Source organism: Protomyctophum parallelum (assembly GCF_964188405.1).
Source record: "Protomyctophum parallelum genome assembly, chromosome: 15".
Taxonomy (NCBI): domain Eukaryota; kingdom Metazoa; phylum Chordata; class Actinopteri; order Myctophiformes; family Myctophidae; genus Protomyctophum; species Protomyctophum parallelum.
This window is the reverse complement of record NC_139710.1, coordinates 50,518,443-50,532,597: the sequence shown is the minus strand read 5'-3', so window position 1 is coordinate 50,532,597 and position 14,155 is coordinate 50,518,443.

Genomic DNA, 14,155 nt, shown 5'->3' with positions numbered 1-14,155 from the left:
ATTTTTCATCATTTTTGAGGATTTGAAAAAAAAAAAAAAAAAAACGATGGGCTATAACCCATCGTTTTTTTTTTTTTTTTTTTTTCAAATCCTCAAAAATGATGAAAAACGGCGTGCTATAGTATGCCGTACAGTATGGGCTATTAGACGAGCGTCTAAAAATGGGATAAAAATGTCTAAATATAGACGTCTAAAACACGTCTAAAAATAGACGTGTTTTAGACATCTATTTTTAGACGTTTTTTATCCCATTTTTGACCATGGGCTATAGCCCATACTGTACGGCATACTATAGCAAGCCGTTTTACATCATTTTTGAGGATTAAAAAAAAAAAAAAAAAAAAAAAAAACGATGGGCTATAACCCATCGTTTTTTTTTTTTAATTTTTTCAAATCCTCAAAAATGATGAAAAACGGCGTGCTATAGTATGCCGTACAGTATGGGCTATTAGACGAGCGTCTAAAAATGGGATAAAAATGTCTAAATATAGACGTCTAAAACACGTCTAAAAATAGACGTGTTTTAGACATCTATTTTTAGACGTTTTTTATCCCATTTTTGACCATGGGCTATAGCCCATACTGTACGGCATACTATAGCAAGCCGTTTTTCATCATTTTTGAGGATTTGGAAAAAAAACAAAAAAAAAAAAAACGATGGGCTATAACCCATCGTTTTTTTTTCTTCACTTTTTTCAAATCCTCAAAAATGATGAAAAACGGCGTGCTATAGTATGCCGTACAGTATGGGCTATTAGACGAGCGTCTAAAAATGGGATAAAAATGTCTAAAAATAGACGTCTAAAACACGTCTAAAAATAGACGGTTTTAGACGTCTATTTTTAAACGTTTTTTATCCCATTTTTGACCATGGGCTATAGCCCATACTGTACGGCATACTATAGCAAGCCGTTTTTCATCATTTTTGAGGATTTGAAAAAAAAGAAAAAAAAAGAAAAAACGATGGGCTATAACCCATCGTTTTCTTTCTTCACTTTTTTCAAATCCTCAAAAATGATGAAAAACGGCGTGCTATAGTATGCCGTACAGTATGGGCTATTAGACGAGCGTCTATAACCCATCGTTTTTTTTTCTTCACTTTTTTCAAATCCTCAAAAATGATGAAAAACGGCGTGCTATAGTATGCCGTACAGTATGGGCTATTAGACGAGCGTCTAAAAATGGGATAAAAATGTCAAAAAAATAGACGTCTAAAACACGTCTAAAAATAGACGTGTTTTAGACGTCTATTTTTAGACGTTTTTTATCCCATTTTTGACCATGGGCTATAGCCCATACTGTACGGCATACTATAGCAAGCCGTTTTTCATCATTTTTGAGGATTTGAAAAAAAAAAAAAAAAAAAAAAAAACGATGGGCTATAACCCATCGTTTTTTTTTTTTCATTTTTTTCAAATCCTCAAAAATGATGAAAAACGGCGTGCTATAGTATGCCGTACAGTATGGGCTATTAGACGAGCGTCTAAAAATGGGATAAAAATGTCTAAAAATAGACGTCTAAAACACGTCTAAAAATAGACGTGTTTTAGACGTCTATTTTTAGACGTTTTTTATCCCATTTTTGACCATGGGCTATAGCCCATACTGTACGGCATACTATAGCAAGCCGTTTTTCATCATTTTTGAGGATTTGAAAAAAAAAAAAAAAAAAAAAAAAACGATGGGCTATATAACCCATCGTTTTTTTTTCTTCACTTTTTTCAAATCCTCAAAAATGATGAAAAACGGCGTGCTATAGTATGCCGTACAGTATGGGCTATTAGACGAGCGTCTATAACCCATCGTTTTTTTTTCTTCACTTTTTTCAAATCCTCAAAAATGATGAAAAACGGCGTGCTATAGTATGCCGTACAGTATGGGCTATTAGACGAGCGTCTAAAAATGGGATAAAAATGTCTAAAAAATAGACGTCTAAAACACGTCTAAAAATAGACGTGTTTTAGACGTCTATTTTTAGACGTTTTTTATCCCATTTTTGACCATGGGCTATAGCCCATACTGTACGGCATACTATAGCAAGCCGTTTTTCATCATTTTTGAGGATTTGAAAAAAAAAAAAAAAAAAAAAAAACGATGGACTATAACCCATCGTTTTTTTTTTTCATTTTTTTCAAATCCTCAAAAATGATGAAAAACGGCGTGCTATAGTATGCCGTACAGTATGGGCTATTAGACGAGCGTCTAAAAATGGGATAAAAATGTCTAAAAATAGACGTCTAAAACACGTCTAAAAATAGACGTGTTTTAGACGTCTATTTTTAAACGTTTTTTATCCCATTTTTGACCATGGGCTATAGCCCATACTGTACGGCATACTATAGCAAGCCGTTTTTCATCATTTTTGAGGATTTGAAAAAAAAAAAAAAAAAAAAAAACGATGGGCTATAACCCATCGTTTTTTTTTCTTCACTTTTTTCAAATCCTCAAAAATGATGAAAAACGGCGTGCTATAGTATGCCGTACAGTATGGGCTATTAGACGAGCGTCTATAACCCATCGTTTTTTTTTCTTCACTTTTTTCAAATCCTCAAAAATGATGAAAAACGGCGTGCTATAGTATGCCGTACAGTATGGGCTATTAGACGAGCGTCTAAAAATGGGATAAAAATGTCTAAAAAATAGACGTCTAAAACACGTCTAAAAATAGACGTGTTTTAGACGTCTATTTTTAGACGTTTTTTATCCCATTTTTGACCATGGGCTATAGCCCATACTGTACGGCATACTATAGCAAGCCGTTTTTCATCATTTTTGAGGATTTGAAAAAAAAAAAAAAAAAAAAAAAACGATGGACTATAACCCATCGTTTTTTTTTTTCATTTTTTTCAAATCCTCAAAAATGATGAAAAACGGCGTGCTATAGTATGCCGTACAGTATGGGCTATTAGACGAGCGTCTAAAAATGGGATAAAAATGTCTAAAAATAGACGTCTAAAACACGTCTAAAAATAGACGTGTTTTAGACGTCTATTTTTAAACGTTTTTTATCCCATTTTTGACCATGGGCTATAGCCCATACTGTACGGCATACTATAGCAAGCCGTTTTTCATCATTTTTGAGGATTTGAAAAAAAAAAAAAAAAAAAAAAACGATGGGCTATAACCCATCGTTTTTTTTTCTTCACTTTTTTCAAATCCTCAAAAATGATGAAAAACGGCGTGCTATAGTATGCCGTACAGTATGGGCTATTAGACGAGCGTCTATAACCCATCGTTTTTTTTTCTTCACTTTTTTCAAATCCTCAAAAATGATGAAAAACGGCGTGCTATAGTATGCCGTACAGTATGGGCTATTAGACGAGCGTCTAAAAATGGGATAAAAATGTCAAAAAAATAGACGTCTAAAACACGTCTAAAAATAGACGTGTTTTAGACGTCTATTTTTAGACGTTTTTTATCCCATTTTTGACCATGGGCTATAGCCCATACTGTACGGCATACTATAGCAAGCCGTTTTTCATCATTTTTGAGGATTTAAAAAAAAAAAAAAAAAAAAAAAAACGATGGGCTATAACCCATCGTTTTTTTTTCTTCACTTTTTTCAAATCCTCAAAAATGATGAAAAACGGCGTGCTATAGTATGCCGTACAGTATGGGCTATTAGACGAGCGTCTATAACCCATCGTTTTTTTTTCTTCATTTTTTTCAAATCCTCAAAAATGATGAAAAACGGCGTGCTATAGTATGCCGTACAGTATGGGCTATTAGACGAGCGTCTAAAAATGGGATAAAAATGTAAAAAAAATTGACGTCTAAAACACGTCTAAAAATAGACGTGTTTTAGACGTCTATTTTTAAACGTTTTTTATCCCATTTTTGACCATGGGCTATAGCCCATACTGTACGGCATACTATAGCAAGCCGTTTTTCATCATTTTTGAGGATTTGAAAAAAAAAAAAAAAAAAAAAAAACCGATGGGCTATAACCCATCGTTTTTTTTTCTTCACTTTTTTCAAATCCTCAAAAATGATGAAAAACGGCGTGCTATAGTATGCCGTACAGTATGGGCTATTAGACGAGCGTCTAAAAATGGGATAAAAATGTCTAAAAATAGACGTCTAAAACACGTCTAAAAATAGACGTGTTTTAGACGTCTATTTTTAAACGTTTTTTATCCCATTTTTGACCATGGGCTATAGCCCATACTGTACGGCATACTATAGCAAGCCGTTTTTCATCATTTTTGAGGATTTGAAAAAAAAAAAAAAAAAAAAAAACGATGGGCTATAACCCATCGTTTTTTTTTCTTCACTTTTTTCAAATCCTCAAAAATGATGAAAAACGGCGTGCTATAGTATGCCGTACAGTATGGGCTATTAGACGAGCGTCTATAACCCATCGTTTTTTTTTCTTCACTTTTTTCAAATCCTCAAAAATGATGAAAAACGGCGTGCTATAGTATGCCGTACAGTATGGGCTATTAGACGAGCGTCTAAAAATGGGATAAAAATGTCTAAAAATAGACGTCTAAAACACGTCTAAAAATAGACGTGTTTTAGACGTCTATTTTTAAACGTTTTTTATCCCATTTTTGACCATGGGCTATAGCCCATACTGTACGGCATACTATAGCAAGCCGTTTTTCATCATTTTTGAGGATTTGAAAAAACAAAAAACAAAAAAAAAACGATGGGCTATAACCCATCGTTTTTTTTTTTTCATTTTTTTCAAATCCTCAAAAATGATGAAAAACGGCGTGCTATAGTATGCCGTACAGTATGGGCTATTAGACGAGCGTCTAAAAATGGGATAAAAATGTCTAAAAATAGACGTCTAAAACACGTCTAAAAATAGACGTGTTTTAGACGTCTATTTTTAAACGTTTTTTATCCCATTTTTGACCATGGGCTATAGCCCATACTGTACGGCATACTATAGCAAGCCGTTTTTCATCATTTTTGAGGATTTGAAAAAAAAAAAAAAAAAAACGATGGGCTATAACCCATCGTTTTTTTTTTTTTCACTTTTTTTCAAATCCTCAAAAATGATGAAAAACGGTGTGCTATAGTATGCCGTACAGTATGGGCTATTAGACGAGCGTCTAAAAATGGGATAAAAATGTCTAAAAATAGACGTCTAAAACACGTCTAAAAATAGACGTGTTTTAGGCATCTATGTTTAGACGTTTTTTATCCCATTTTTGACCATGGGCTATAGCCCATACTCTACGGCATACCATAGCAAGCCATTTTTCATCATTTTTGAGGATTTGAAAAAAAAAAAAAAAAAACGATGGGCTATAACCCATCGTTTTTTTTTTTATTTTTTTTTCAAATCCTCAAAAATGATGAAAAACGGCGTGCTATAGTATGCCGTACAGTATGGGCTATTAGACGAGCGTCTAAAAATGGGATAAAAATGTCTAAATATAGACGTCTAAAACACGTCTAAAAATAGACGTGTTTTAGACATCTATTTTTAGACGTTTTTTATCCCATTTTTGACCATGGGCTATAGCCCATACTGTACGGCATACTATAGCAAGCCGTTTTACATCATTTTTGAGGATTAAAAAAAAAAAAAAAAAAAAAAAAAACGATGGGCTATAACCCATCGTTTTTTTTTTTTAATTTTTTCAAATCCTCAAAAATGATGAAAAACGGCGTGCTATAGTATGCCGTACAGTATGGGCTATTAGACGAGCGTCTAAAAATGGGATAAAAATGTCTAAATATAGACGTCTAAAACACGTCTAAAAATAGACGTGTTTTAGACATCTATTTTTAGACGTTTTTTATCCCATTTTTGACCATGGGCTATAGCCCATACTGTACGGCATACTATAGCAAGCCGTTTTTCATCATTTTTGAGGATTTGGAAAAAAAAAAAAAAAAAAAAAAACGATGGGCTATAACCCATCGTTTTTTTTTCTTCACTTTTTTCAAATCCTCAAAAATGATGAAAAACGGCGTGCTATAGTATGCCGTACAGTATGGGCTATTAGACGAGCGTCTAAAAATGGGATAAAAATGTCTAAAAATAGACGTCTAAAACACGTCTAAAAATAGACGTGTTTTAGACGTCTATTTTTAAACGTTTTTTATCCCATTTTTGACCATGGGCTATAGCCCATACTGTACGGCATACTATAGCAAGCCGTTTTTCATCATTTTTGAGGATTTGAAAAAAAAAAAAAAAAGAAAAAACGATGGGCTATAACCCATCGTTTTCTTTCTTCACTTTTTTCAAATCCTCAAAAATGATGAAAAACGGCGTGCTATAGTATGCCGTACAGTATGGGCTATTAGACGAGCGTCTATAACCCATCGTTTTTTTTTCTTCACTTTTTTCAAATCCTCAAAAATGATGAAAAACGGCGTGCTATAGTATGCCGTACAGTATGGGCTATTAGACGAGCGTCTAAAAATGGGATAAAAATGTCAAAAAAATAGACGTCTAAAACACGTCTAAAAATAGACGTGTTTTAGACGTCTATTTTTAGACGTTTTTTATCCCATTTTTGACCATGGGCTATAGCCCATACTGTACGGCATACTATAGCAAGCCGTTTTTCATCATTTTTGAGGATTTGAAAAAAAAAAAAAAAAAAAAAAAACGATGGGCTATAACCCATCGTTTTTTTTTTTTCATTTTTTTCAAATCCTCAAAAATGATGAAAAACGGCGTGCTATAGTATGCCGTACAGTATGGGCTATTAGACGAGCGTCTAAAAATGGGATAAAAATGTCTAAAAATAGACGTCTAAAACACGTCTAAAAATAGACGTGTTTTAGACGTCTATTTTTAGACGTTTTTTATCCCATTTTTGACCATGGGCTATAGCCCATACTGTACGGCATACTATAGCAAGCCGTTTTTCATCATTTTTGAGGATTTGAAAAAAAAACAAAAAAAAAAAAAAACGATGGGCTATATAACCCATCGTTTTTTTTTCTTCACTTTTTTCAAATCCTCAAAAATGATGAAAAACGGCGTGCTATAGTATGCCGTACAGTATGGGCTATTAGACGAGCGTCTAAAAACGGGATAAAAATGTCTAAAAAATAGACGTCTAAAACACGTCTAAAAATAGACGTGTTTTAGACGTCTATTTTTAGCCGTTTTTTAGACGTCTATTTTTAGACGTTTTTTATCCCATTTTTAGACGCACGTCTAATAGCCGGCTATTGCTCAGTGGGATAGTCAAAAATGATGAAAAACGAGGATTTAAAAAAAAATTAAAAAATCAAAAAACGATAACCCATCATTTCTTTTTTTTTCTTTTTTTTTTTCAAACCTCAAAAATGATAAAAGACGGCGTGCTATAGTATGCCGTACAGTATGGGCTATTAGACGAGCGTCTAAAAATGGGATAAAAATGTCTAAAAATAGACGTCTAAAACACGTCTAAAAATAGACGTGTTTTAGACGTCTATTTTTAAACGTTTTTTATCCCATTTTTGACCATGGGCTATAGCCCATACTGTACGGCATACTATAGCAAGCCGTTTTTCATCATTTTTGAGGATTTGAAAAAAAAAAAAAAAAAGAAAAAACGATGGGCTATAACCCATCGTTTTTTTTTCTTCACTTTTTTCAAATCCTCAAAAATGATGAAAAACGGCGTGCTATAGTATGCCGTACAGTATGGGCTATTAGACGAGCGTCTATAACCCATCGTTTTTTTTTCTTCACTTTTTTCAAATCCTCAAAAATGATGAAAAACGGCGTGCTATAGTATGCCGTACAGTATGGGCTATTAGACGAGCGTCTAAAAATGGGATAAAAATGTCTAAAAATAGACGTCTAAAACACGTCTAAAAATAGACGTGTTTTAGACGTCTATTTTTAAACGTTTTTTATCCCATTTTTGACCATGGGCTATAGCCCATACTGTACGGCATACTATAGCAAGCCGTTTTTCATCATTTTTGAGGATTTGAAAAAACAAAAAACAAAAAAAAAACGATGGGCTATAACCCATCGTTTTTTTTTTTTCATTTTTTTCAAATCCTCAAAAATGATGAAAAACGGCGTGCTATAGTATGCCGTACAGTATGGGCTATTAGACGAGCGTCTAAAAATGGGATAAAAATGTCTAAAAATAGACGTCTAAAACACGTCTAAAAATAGACGTGTTTTAGACGTCTATTTTTAAATGTTTTTTATCCCATTTTTGACCATGGGCTATAGCCCATACTGTACGGCATACTATAGCAAGCCGTTTTTCATCATTTTTGAGGATTTGAAAAAAAAAAAAAAAAAAACGATGGGCTATAACCCATCGTTTTTTTTTTTTTCACTTTTTTTCAAATCCTCAAAAATGATGAAAAACGGTGTGCTATAGTATGCCGTACAGTATGGGCTATTAGACGAGCGTCTAAAAATGGGATAAAAATGTCTAAAAATAGACGTCTAAAACACGTCTAAAAATAGACGTGTTTTAGGCATCTATGTTTAGACGTTTTTTATCCCATTTTTGACCATGGGCTATAGCCCATACTCTACGGCATACCATAGCAAGCCATTTTTCATCATTTTTGAGGATTTGAAAAAAAAAAAAAAAAAACGATGGGCTATAACCCATCGTTTTTTTTTTTATTTTTTTTTCAAATCCTCAAAAATGATGAAAAACGGCGTGCTATAGTATGCCGTACAGTATGGGCTATTAGACGAGCGTCTAAAAATGGGATAAAAATGTCTAAATATAGACGTCTAAAACACGTCTAAAAATAGACGTGTTTTAGACATCTATTTTTAGACGTTTTTTATCCCATTTTTGACCATGGGCTATAGCCCATACTGTACGGCATACTATAGCAAGCCGTTTTACATCATTTTTGAGGATTAAAAAAAAAAAAAAAAAAAAAAAAAACGATGGGCTATAACCCATCGTTTTTTTTTTTTAATTTTTTCAAATCCTCAAAAATGATGAAAAACGGCGTGCTATAGTATGCCGTACAGTATGGGCTATTAGACGAGCGTCTAAAAATGGGATAAAAATGTCTAAATATAGACGTCTAAAACACGTCTAAAAATAGACGTGTTTTAGACATCTATTTTTAGACGTTTTTTATCCCATTTTTGACCATGGGCTATAGCCCATACTGTACGGCATACTATAGCAAGCCGTTTTTCATCATTTTTGAGGATTTGGAAAAAAAACAAAAAAAAAAAAAACGATGGGCTATAACCCATCGTTTTTTTTTCTTCACTTTTTTCAAATCCTCAAAAATGATGAAAAACGGCGTGCTATAGTATGCCGTACAGTATGGGCTATTAGACGAGCGTCTAAAAATGGGATAAAAATGTCTAAAAATAGACGTCTAAAACACGTCTAAAAATAGACGTGTTTTAGACGTCTATTTTTAAACGTTTTTTATCCCATTTTTGACCATGGGCTATAGCCCATACTGTACGGCATACTATAGCAAGCCGTTTTTCATCATTTTTGAGGATTTGAAAAAAAAAAAAAAAAAGAAAAAACGATGGGCTATAACCCATCGTTTTCTTTCTTCACTTTTTTCAAATCCTCAAAAATGATGAAAAACGGCGTGCTATAGTATGCCGTACAGTATGGGCTATTAGACGAGCGTCTATAACCCATCGTTTTTTTTTCTTCACTTTTTTCAAATCCTCAAAAATGATGAAAAACGGCGTGCTATAGTATGCCGTACAGTATGGGCTATTAGACGAGCGTCTAAAAATGGGATAAAAATGTCAAAAAAATAGACGTCTAAAACACGTCTAAAAATAGACGTGTTTTAGACGTCTATTTTTAGACGTTTTTTATCCCATTTTTGACCATGGGCTATAGCCCATACTGTACGGCATACTATAGCAAGCCGTTTTTCATCATTTTTGAGGATTTGAAAAAAAAAAAAAAAAAAAAAAAACGATGGGCTATAACCCATCGTTTTTTTTTTTTCATTTTTTTCAAATCCTCAAAAATGATGAAAAACGGCGTGCTATAGTATGCCGTACAGTATGGGCTATTAGACGAGCGTCTAAAAATGGGATAAAAATGTCTAAAAATAGACGTCTAAAACACGTCTAAAAATAGACGTGTTTTAGACGTCTATTTTTAGACGTTTTTTATCCCATTTTTGACCATGGGCTATAGCCCATACTGTACGGCATACTATAGCAAGCCGTTTTTCATCATTTTTGAGGATTTGAAAAAAAAAAAAAAAAAAAAAAAAACGATGGGCTATATAACCCATCGTTTTTTTTTCTTCACTTTTTTCAAATCCTCAAAAATGATGAAAAACGGCGTGCTATAGTATGCCGTACAGTATGGGCTATTAGACGAGCGTCTATAACCCATCGTTTTTTTTTCTTCACTTTTTTCAAATCCTCAAAAATGATGAAAAACGGCGTGCTATAGTATGCCGTACAGTATGGGCTATTAGACGAGCGTCTAAAAATGGGATAAAAATGTCTAAAAAATAGACGTCTAAAACACGTCTAAAAATAGACGTGTTTTAGACGTCTATTTTTAGACGTTTTTTATCCCATTTTTGACCATGGGCTATAGCCCATACTGTACGGCATACTATAGCAAGCCGTTTTTCATCATTTTTGAGGATTTGAAAAAAAAAAAAAAAAAAAAAAAACGATGGACTATAACCCATCGTTTTTTTTTTTCATTTTTTTCAAATCCTCAAAAATGATGAAAAACGGCGTGCTATAGTATGCCGTACAGTATGGGCTATTAGACGAGCGTCTAAAAATGGGATAAAAATGTCTAAAAATAGACGTCTAAAACACGTCTAAAAATAGACGTGTTTTAGACGTCTATTTTTAAACGTTTTTTATCCCATTTTTGACCATGGGCTATAGCCCATACTGTACGGCATACTATAGCAAGCCGTTTTTCATCATTTTTGAGGATTTGAAAAAAAAAAAAAAAAAAAAAAACGATGGGCTATAACCCATCGTTTTTTTTTCTTCACTTTTTTCAAATCCTCAAAAATGATGAAAAACGGCGTGCTATAGTATGCCGTACAGTATGGGCTATTAGACGAGCGTCTATAACCCATCGTTTTTTTTTCTTCACTTTTTTCAAATCCTCAAAAATGATGAAAAACGGCGTGCTATAGTATGCCGTACAGTATGGGCTATTAGACGAGCGTCTAAAAATGGGATAAAAATGTCTAAAAAATAGACGTCTAAAACACGTCTAAAAATAGACGTGTTTTAGACGTCTATTTTTAGACGTTTTTTATCCCATTTTTGACCATGGGCTATAGCCCATACTGTACGGCATACTATAGCAAGCCGTTTTTCATCATTTTTGAGGATTTGAAAAAAAAAAAAAAAAAAAAAAAACGATGGACTATAACCCATCGTTTTTTTTTTTCATTTTTTTCAAATCCTCAAAAATGATGAAAAACGGCGTGCTATAGTATGCCGTACAGTATGGGCTATTAGACGAGCGTCTAAAAATGGGATAAAAATGTCTAAAAATAGACGTCTAAAACACGTCTAAAAATAGACGTGTTTTAGACGTCTATTTTTAAACGTTTTTTATCCCATTTTTGACCATGGGCTATAGCCCATACTGTACGGCATACTATAGCAAGCCGTTTTTCATCATTTTTGAGGATTTGAAAAAAAAAAAAAAAAAAAAAAACGATGGGCTATAACCCATCGTTTTTTTTTCTTCACTTTTTTCAAATCCTCAAAAATGATGAAAAACGGCGTGCTATAGTATGCCGTACAGTATGGGCTATTAGACGAGCGTCTATAACCCATCGTTTTTTTTTCTTCACTTTTTTCAAATCCTCAAAAATGATGAAAAACGGCGTGCTATAGTATGCCGTACAGTATGGGCTATTAGACGAGCGTCTAAAAATGGGATAAAAATGTCAAAAAAATAGACGTCTAAAACACGTCTAAAAATAGACGTGTTTTAGACGTCTATTTTTAGACGTTTTTTATCCCATTTTTGACCATGGGCTATAGCCCATACTGTACGGCATACTATAGCAAGCCGTTTTTCATCATTTTTGAGGATTTAAAAAAAAAAAAAAAAAAAAAAAACGATGGGCTATAACCCATCGTTTTTTTTTCTTCACTTTTTTCAAATCCTCAAAAATGATGAAAAACGGCGTGCTATAGTATGCCGTACAGTATGGGCTATTAGACGAGCGTCTATAACCCATCGTTTTTTTTTCTTCATTTTTTTCAAATCCTCAAAAATGATGAAAAACGGCGTGCTATAGTATGCCGTACAGTATGGGCTATTAGACGAGCGTCTAAAAATGGGATAAAAATGTAAAAAAAATTGACGTCTAAAACACGTCTAAAAATAGACGTGTTTTAGACGTCTATTTTTAAACGTTTTTTATCCCATTTTTGACCATGGGCTATAGCCCATACTGTACGGCATACTATAGCAAGCCGTTTTTCATCATTTTTGAGGATTTGAAAAAAAAAAAAAAAAAAAAAAAAACCGATGGGCTATAACCCATCGTTTTTTTTTCTTCACTTTTTTCAAATCCTCAAAAATGATGAAAAACGGCGTGCTATAGTATGCCGTACAGTATGGGCTATTAGACGAGCGTCTAAAAATGGGATAAAAATGTCTAAAAATAGACGTCTAAAACACGTCTAAAAATAGACGTGTTTTAGACGTCTATTTTTAAACGTTTTTTATCCCATTTTTGACCATGGGCTATAGCCCATACTGTACGGCATACTATAGCAAGCCGTTTTTCATCATTTTTGAGGATTTGAAAAAAAAAAAAAAAAAAAAAAACGATGGGCTATAACCCATCGTTTTTTTTTCTTCACTTTTTTCAAATCCTCAAAAATGATGAAAAACGGCGTGCTATAGTATGCCGTACAGTATGGGCTATTAGACGAGCGTCTATAACCCATCGTTTTTTTTTCTTCACTTTTTTCAAATCCTCAAAAATGATGAAAAACGGCGTGCTATAGTATGCCGTACAGTATGGGCTATTAGACGAGCGTCTAAAAATGGGATAAAAATGTCTAAAAATAGACGTCTAAAACACGTCTAAAAATAGACGTGTTTTAGACGTCTATTTTTAAACGTTTTTTATCCCATTTTTGACCATGGGCTATAGCCCATACTGTACGGCATACTATAGCAAGCCGTTTTTCATCATTTTTGAGGATTTGAAAAAACAAAAAACAAAAAAAAAACGATGGGCTATAACCCATCGTTTTTTTTTTTTCATTTTTTTCAAATCCTCAAAAATGATGAAAAACGGCGTGCTATAGTATGCCGTACAGTATGGGCTATTAGACGAGCGTCTAAAAATGGGATAAAAATGTCTAAAAATAGACGTCTAAAACACGTCTAAAAATAGACGTGTTTTAGACGTCTATTTTTAAACGTTTTTTATCCCATTTTTGACCATGGGCTATAGCCCATACTGTACGGCATACTATAGCAAGCCGTTTTTCATCATTTTTGAGGATTTGAAAAAAAAAAAAAAAAAAACGATGGGCTATAACCCATCGTTTTTTTTTTTTTCACTTTTTTTCAAATCCTCAAAAATGATGAAAAACGGTGTGCTATAGTATGCCGTACAGTATGGGCTATTAGACGAGCGTCTAAAAATGGGATAAAAATGTCTAAAAATAGACGTCTAAAACACGTCTAAAAATAGACGTGTTTTAGGCATCTATGTTTAGACGTTTTTTATCCCATTTTTGACCATGGGCTATAGCCCATACTCTACGGCATACCATAGCAAGCCATTTTTCATCATTTTTGAGGATTTGAAAAAAAAAAAAAAAAAACGATGGGCTATAACCCATCGTTTTTTTTTTTATTTTTTTTTCAAATCCTCAAAAATGATGAAAAACGGCGTGCTATAGTATGCCGTACAGTATGGGCTATTAGACGAGCGTCTAAAAATGGGATAAAAATGTCTAAATATAGACGTCTAAAACACGTCTAAAAATAGACGTGTTTTAGACATCTATTTTTAGACGTTTTTTATCCCATTTTTGACCATGGGCTATAGCCCATACTGTACGGCATACTATAGCAAGCCGTTTTACATCATTTTTGAGGATTAAAAAAAAAAAAAAAAAAAAAAAAAACGATGGGCTATAACCCATCGTTTTTTTTTTTTAATTTTTTCAAATCCTCAAAAATGATGAAAAACGGCGTGCTATAGTATGCCGTACAGTATGGGCTATTAGACGAGCGTC